Raw genomic sequence first — 8,115 nt, 5'->3', positions numbered from 1 at the left:
ACAAGTGAATCATAAAGCAAAGACTTTTCATGAATAGCACTTCAAGACAAGCATCAATAAGTCTTGCATAAGAGTTAACTCATAAAGCAATAATTCAAAGTAAAGGTATTGAAGCAACACAAAAGAAGATTAAGTTTCAGCGGTTGCTTTCAACTTGTAACATGTATATCTCATGGATATTGTCAACATAGAGTAATATAATAAGTGCAATAAGCAAGTATGTAGGAATCAATGCACGCCTCACACAAGTGTTTGCTTCTTGAGGTGGAGAGAAATAGGTGAACTCGACTCAACATTGAAAGTAAAAGAAAGGTCCTCATAGAGGAAAATCATCGATTGCTATATTTGTGCTAGAGCTTTGATTTTGAAAACATGAAACAATTTTGTCAACGGTAGTAATAAAGCATATGCATCATGTAAATTATATCTTATAAGTTGCAAGCCTCATGCATAGTGTACCAATAGTGCCCGCACCTTGTCCTAATTAGCTTGGACTACCTCGGATTATCACCGCAATACATATGCTTTAATCAAGTTTCACAAAGGGGTACCTCTATGCCGCCTGTACAAAGGTCTAAGGAGAAAGCTCGCATTTGGATTTCTCGCTTTTGATTATTCTCAACTTAGACATCCATACCGGGACAACATAGACAACAGATAATGGACTCCTCTTTTAATGCTTTAAGCATTTGACAACAATTAATTCTTTTCTCATTAGAGACTTGAGGATATTTGTCCAAAATCGAAACTTCCACCATGAATCATGGCTTTAGTTAGCGGCCCAATGTTCTTCTCTCACAATATGCATGCTCAAACCATTCAACTCAGTGTAGATCGCCCTTACTTCTCACAAGACGAACATGCATAGCAACTCACATGAAATTCAACAATGAATAGTTGATGGCGTTCCTCGCTGAACATGGTTATCGCACAACAAGCAACTTAATAAGAGATAAAGTGCATAATTACATATTCAATACCACAATAGTTTTTAAGCTATTTGTCCCATGAGCTATATATTGCAAAGGTGAATGATGGAATTTTAAAGGTAGCACTCAAGCAATTTACTTTGGAATGGCGGAAAAATACCATGTAGTATAGGTAGGTATGGTGGACACGAATGGCATAGTGGTTGGCTCAAGTATTTTGGATGCATGAGAAGTATTCCTCTCGATACAAGGTTTAGGCTAGCAAGGCTTATTTGAAACAAACACAAGGATGAACTCGTACAGTAAAAACTCACATAAAAGACATATTGCAAACATTATAAGACTCTACACCGTCTTCCTTGTTGTTCAAACTCAATACTAGAAATTATCTAGACCTTAGAGAAACCAAATATGCAAACCAAATTTTAGCATGCTCTATGTATTTCTTCATTAATGGGTGCAAAGCATATGATGCAAGAGCTTAAACATGAGCACAACAATTGTCAAGTATCACATTACCCAAGACATTTATAGCAATTACTACATGTATCATTTTCCAAATCCAACCATATAACAATTTAACGAAGGAGAAACTTCGCCATGAATACTATGAGTAGAAACCAAGGACATACTTGTCCATATGCTACAGCGGAGCGTGTATCTCTCCCATAAAGTGAATGCTAGGATCCATTTTATTCAAACAAAATAAAAACAAAAACAAACCGACGCTCCAAGAAAAAGCACATAAGATGTGATGGAATAAAAATATAGTTTCGGTGGAGGAACTCGATAATGTTGTCGATGAAGAAGGGATGCCTTGGGCATCCCCAAGCTTAGACGCTTGAGTCTTCTTGATATATGCAGGGGTGAACCACCGGGTGCATCCCCAAGCTTAGAGCTTTCACTCTCCTTGATCATGTTGCATCATACTCCTCTCTTGATCCTTGAAAACTTCCTCCACACCAAACTCGAAACAACTCATTAGAGGGTTAGTGCACAATATAAATTGACATATTCAGAGGTGACACAATCATTCTTAACACTTCTGGACATTGCATAATGCTACTGGACATTAGTGGATCAAAGAAATTCATCCAACATAGCGAAAGAGGCAATGCGAAATAAAAGGCAGAATCTGTCAAAACAGAACAGCTCGTATTGACGAATTTTAAAATGGCACCATACTTGCTCAAACGAAAATGCTCAAATTGAATGAAAGTTGCGTACATATCTGAGGATCATGCTCGTAAATTGGCGTAATTTTCTGAGCTACCTACAGGGAGATAGACCCAGATTCGTGACAAAGCAAAGAAATCTGGAACTGCGCAGTAATCCAAATCTAGTACTTACTTTTCTATCAACGGCTTAACTTGGCACAACAAAACTCAAAACTAAGATAAGGAGAGGTTGCTACAGTAGTAAACAACTTCCAAGACACAAATATAAAGTAAAATACTGTAGCAAAATAACACATGGGTTACCTCCCAAGAAGTTCTTTCTTTATAGCCATTAAGATGGGCTCAACAATTTTAATGATGCACCCGCAAAAAATAGTATTTGAAGAAAAAGAGAGCATCAAGAGGCAAATTCAAAACACATTTAAGTCTAAAATGCTTCCTATGCATAGGAATCTTGTAAATAAACAAGTTCATGAAGAGCAAAGTAACAAGCATAGGAAGATAAAACAAGTGTAGCTTCAAAAATTTCAGCACATAGAGAGGTGTTTTAGTAACATGAAAATTTCTACAACCATATTTTCCTCTCTCATAATAATTTTCAGTAGCATCATGAGCAAACTCAACAATGTAACTATCACATAAAGCATTCTTATCATGAGTCTCATGCATAAAATTATTACTCTCCACGTAAGCATAATCAATTTTATTAGTTGTAGTGGGAGCAAATTCAACAAAGTGGCTATCATCATATATAGGAGGCATATTGTAATCATAAAAGAAAATTTTCTCCTCAATGCTTGGGGGACTAATAAGATCATGCTCATCAGAGCCAGCTTCCCCAAGCTTAGAATTTTCCATAGCATTAGCAACAATGGTGTTCAAAGCATCCATAGTAATAACTTTCCCATTAGCATGCATACAAAGTTCCATGGGTTTTTTAATTCTCTCTTCAAACACATCATGTCCTAATTCAAGATAAAGTTCATAAAGATCTCTCATATTTTTGTTATTTTCCATTATGCTTAACTAGTGAAATAAAAACATGCATGATATTAAGTAAAGTAAAACAAGTAACTAATTGTTTTTGTGTTTTTGATATAGCAAACAAGATAGTAAATAAAGTAAAGCTAGCAACTAATTTTTTTGTGTTTTGATATAAGTGCAGCAAACAAAGTAGTAAATAAAATAAAGCAAGACATAAACAAAGTAAAGAGATTGAGAAGTGGAGACTCCCTTGCAGCGTGTCTTGATCTCCCGGCAACGGCGCCGTAAATTTGCTTGATGCGCGTGGTTGACGTATTGTCTTTCGTTCGACACGCGTCCGTTGGGAACCCCAAGAGGAAGGTGTGATGCGCACAGCGGCAAGTTTCCCCGATAAGAAACCAAGGTTTAATCGGACCAGTAGGAGTCAAGAAGCACGTTGAAGGTTGATGGCGGCGAGATGTAGTGCGGCGCAACACCGGGATTCCGGCGCCAACGTGGAACCTGCACAACACAACCAAAGTACTTTGCCCAACGAAACAGTGAGGTTGTCAATCTCACCGGCTTGCTGTAACAAAGGATTAACCGAATTGTGTGGAAGATGATTGTTTGCAGAGAAAACAGTAGAACAAGTATTGCAAGTAGATTGTATTTCGATAAAGAGAATTGGACCGGGGTCCACAGTTCACTAGAGGTGTCTCTCCCATAAGACGAACAAGCATGTTGGGTGAACAAATTACAGTTGGGCAATTGACAAATAAAGAGAGCATGACAATGCACATACATATCATGATGAGTATAGTGAGATTTAATTGGGCATTACGACAAAGTACATAGACCGCCATCCAACCGCATCTATGCCTAAAAAGTCCACCTTCAGAGTTATCATCCGAACCCCTCCAAACATTAAGTTGCAAGCAACGGACAATTGCATTAAGTATGGTGCGTAATGTAATCAATAACTACATCCTTAGACATAGCATCAATGTTTTATCCCTAGTGGCAACAAGACAACACAACCTTAGAACTTTCATCCATCGTCCCGGTGTCAATGCGAGCATGAACCCACTATCGAGCATAAGTACTCCCTCTTGGAGTTACAAGCATCTACTTGGCCAGCAGCATCTACTAGTAACGGAGAGCATGCAAGATCATAAACAACACATAAGCATAACTTTGATAATCAACATAACAAGTATTCTCTATTCATCGGATCCCAACAAACGCAACATATAGAATTACGGATAGATGATCTTGATCATGATAGGCAGCTCACAAGATCCGACAATGATAGCACAATGGGGAGAAGACAACCATCTAGCTACTGCTATGGACCCATAGTCCAGGGGTAGACTACTCACACATCACACCGGAGGCGACCATGGCGGCGTAGAGTCCTCCGGGGATGATTCCCCTCTCCGGCCGAGGTGCCGCAGGCGATCTCCCGGATCCCCGAGATGGGATCGGCGCGACGCGCGTCTCCGGAAGGTTTTCCGTATCGTGGCTCTCGGCACGGGGGTTTCGTCACGGAGGCTTTAAGTAGGCTGGAAGGGCAAGTCAAGAGGCGGCACGGGGGGGCCCACACCATAGGCCGGCGCGGCCGGGGTGGGGCCGCGCCGCCCTAGGGTTTGGCCACCCCGTGGCCCCTCTTCGTCTCGTCTTCGGACTTCCGGAAGCTTCGTGGAAAAATAGGCCCCCGGGCTTTGATTTTGTCCAATTCCGAGAATATTTCCTTACTAGGATTTCTGAAACCAAAAACAGCAGTAAATGAAAGAATCGGCACTTCGGCATCTTGTTAATAGGTTAGTTCCAGAAAATGCACGAATATGACATAAAGTGTGCATAAAACATGTAGATAACATCAATAATGTGGCATGGAACATAAGAAATTATCGATACGTCGGAGACGTATCATAGACTTACCCTCTAAGACTTGTAGTCCATCAGGTCTCTCCAAGGTGTCTGCCTGAATCGTCACATCATGGGTATGTAAATCTCATATCAAAATCAACAGCTGCCGGTACATTTTGTCTTGTATAGTGTTTCCTCCCCTGCATGCGACTCGCTTCTTGGCAATCTTGAAGTGATATGAGTGCCATCAATCGCCCCAATGCAATCCTGACATGAAAATGAGAAACTTGTTATATCTTGCTGAAGTAGAATAATGTGATGAAAAATGATGTTGATTGCTCACCTAGAAGTATGGAAACCATGGGTAGCTGTCTTTGATCTTGGTGGTAGTGTAGGCAGATGACGGCTTGATCACCTTCTCTGAACTCTCCAATTGCAAATAGGACTTGCTTGAAATAGCGAGATATTGTTTCAGTGGATCTTCTCCAAGTGTTGTGAGTCACTCGGATTCTCTGGTTATGTCCAAAAACATGAAAAAATATTGCTACTTGTTCTTCGATACATCAGTTGATGATATCTTTGAGAAAACCCCTAAGCATGAATGTGTTGGACAGCCTCTACATCATTGTTGTTGTAGATGTAGTTCAGCTTGTTTATCCGCTCTCTGTTATGCTCGAACATTGGACCATAGGTGATAGCCGGCCTGGCATTGCAACGAACGGCTCACTCTAGGATCACAAACATCCATGCATGGATCACAGCTATGAGCGTGGCCCCGTGAATGAGACGCTTTCGCTGCTCGTCCTAAGATAGTCGGGGTTGCATACAAAGAAAGGAAAGTTCATCTAACTAACGGCAAAATTGTGTCCGACTACGTGTGGAGAAGATTAGAGGTGCCTACGGCATTGCTTGAAGCCGACGCCATGGTGCCATCGACGAAGACGTTGGGAACAAGATGGTGCCCCACAAGTTGCGATGTCGCCGCCGCTTCTTATCTACAAACCCCCGCCACCCAAAGGATGCAAGACGAGAGGGTGAGGAGTCGATGAGGCAGATCTACCTAGTACGACATGTCGGTGTCGTGCGCCGACGATGTCTTCGCTGTCCGAGAGGGAAAATGGGGAATCGTGGCTTCTCCAACTGAGGTGATCCACTATGGGGGTGGTGAGCCTACTTTTCGCGCCATACCAGCTGACCAATTTTCCCCCTCTCGCTATCTCCCTCTGCACCCGCTCGTTCCCCCTCGCGCCCTGCTTCCCTACTTCTGCGCCCGCCAGCGCCTGTCCGAGCGACGATGGATGAATCGAGTGTGCCTAGCAGGTCTGTCCCGAGGCTACTTTAAGGTTTGCACGAGCCAAAACCACGGAAAACGGTTGCCTTCCAAACCCGTGATTTTTGCATCCTTGGAGCCGAGAAACGACTTTGCAAGAAACCAAACAGACCTGAGATGTTTGTTGTCTCTATTGAGAAATGCACGTTGGTCCTAGGATAGCTACAAGCTGGCAAAGGTGTAGTTCCATCCTTCCCGTAAGAAGTAACTCTTTCGTGAGATTAGGGTGTCTTCAGTGAGGCCATCCAAACCGGCTTGTTTCTATTCGTTTATGTCGGCTCGTAGATAGATTCATTTGGTCTGTGCTGACTATTTTGGCAAGGCCATTGGATGTTGGCATTCAAATTTGGTCATCACGTGGTTTACCACAAATTAATAGAGATAAATAAAATAAATATTATTTATAATCATGTGGATCATTTCAAACAACACAGGATAGGATGGGTTGTCCCGCTGGAGATTACCATAGAGAAGAAACAAGTGGAATTTTTTTTGTACTCCCTATGTTCAATGATACATGTCTAAAATTAAGACAAGTTTCGTGAGACCGAGGGAGTACAAGCATTCCTAGCAAGAAACTTTTATCTTCCAATGAATGTGTTTTCTGTCTATCGCAAGCAAGAATCTTCTTGACTTTCCCTAATACTAGTAGGAGGCTTCTTAAGTAAAAGGAAGAAGTTTGATGACATCCGAAAATCTGAAAAGAGCTAGGATTTGCCTCCTTCTATCCCTGCCTAGTTGTATATATAGATGTTGCGAACTTGGAAAATAATCCTCGGCGAGTTGAGATCAGACCTACCGATGGCCGACAATAACAAGTTTTTGTTGAGCTCCTGCACCACTAGTGCCGGCGAATCAGGTCTACTGGTGTTGCAGCCCTGCACCCAAGCTGGCCAAGCAGAGAAAGCGTCCACCCGGGAGGACAGTGCGCTGAAGAGGAAGGCGCCGACGGCCAGTCTCAAGGTGTGCGCCACGTAAAGGAAAGGAGACGACGGCTGCACCGCGGCAGCAGATGAGGAAGCACTGACGGCCAAGAAGGATGTCCTAGATCATGGCACCCCTGTGACGGAGGCGGCCGACAAGATGACGGACGAAGAAGAGGATGGGGATGACGACGAAGACGACGATGATGCCAACTTCGACACGGTCTTTGCAGAGTGCAAAAAACAGTACGAGGAACACATCCAGCAGCTCATTGCTATCTTACCGTTTGTGTTGAGGTTCAAAGATTACTATATTGATTCCGATGGGAGGAGAACGAGCCAGTCGTATGGAAGTGAGCTGTTAGGATCAGCCTCACCGTGTATAGATTCAGAGATGAACAAATGTGTTAATCACAGTATCAGCATGTTATCAAGGTAGCTAAATGTATTTATTTCATACTCATTTGGCTAACAAGATGGTTACTTCGTGAGGCCCGCTAAAAATGACCAACAAAAGAAATAACTGCATTGATTGGCCTCACCAAGAATTCACGATCCAGCTTGCTCTCCGTAAAATTTGATCAGAACAATACTCACCTTTAATTATCTTTACAAGGTTATAAACTTCAACACCATAGAATTGATGGTATAAGCAACAAAAGTAATGAGTTAACGAATATGCAAAAAACTTAAGCAACAAAGAAAAACTGAAATTTAGGCAATGGGCAGAACTGGAGACCAAGCTGGAAGGTAATGTAAATATTGCTTAGAATGGTGCAGCACGAAAAATATAAAATATAGCAAGGAAATATTTCCACCTTTAAACACCCTCGGTCATTTTTTTTTATCGAAGAAAAGCAACTTCATTACAAAATATGCATGAGCAGTTCAAAACAACACCTCACAATTCATAACCAAGGCAA

Source organism: Lolium rigidum, chromosome 6 (genome assembly GCF_022539505.1).
Source record: "Lolium rigidum isolate FL_2022 chromosome 6, APGP_CSIRO_Lrig_0.1, whole genome shotgun sequence".
Lineage (NCBI taxonomy): Eukaryota > Viridiplantae > Streptophyta > Magnoliopsida > Poales > Poaceae > Lolium > Lolium rigidum.
Note: the sequence above shows the minus strand (reverse complement) of the source record.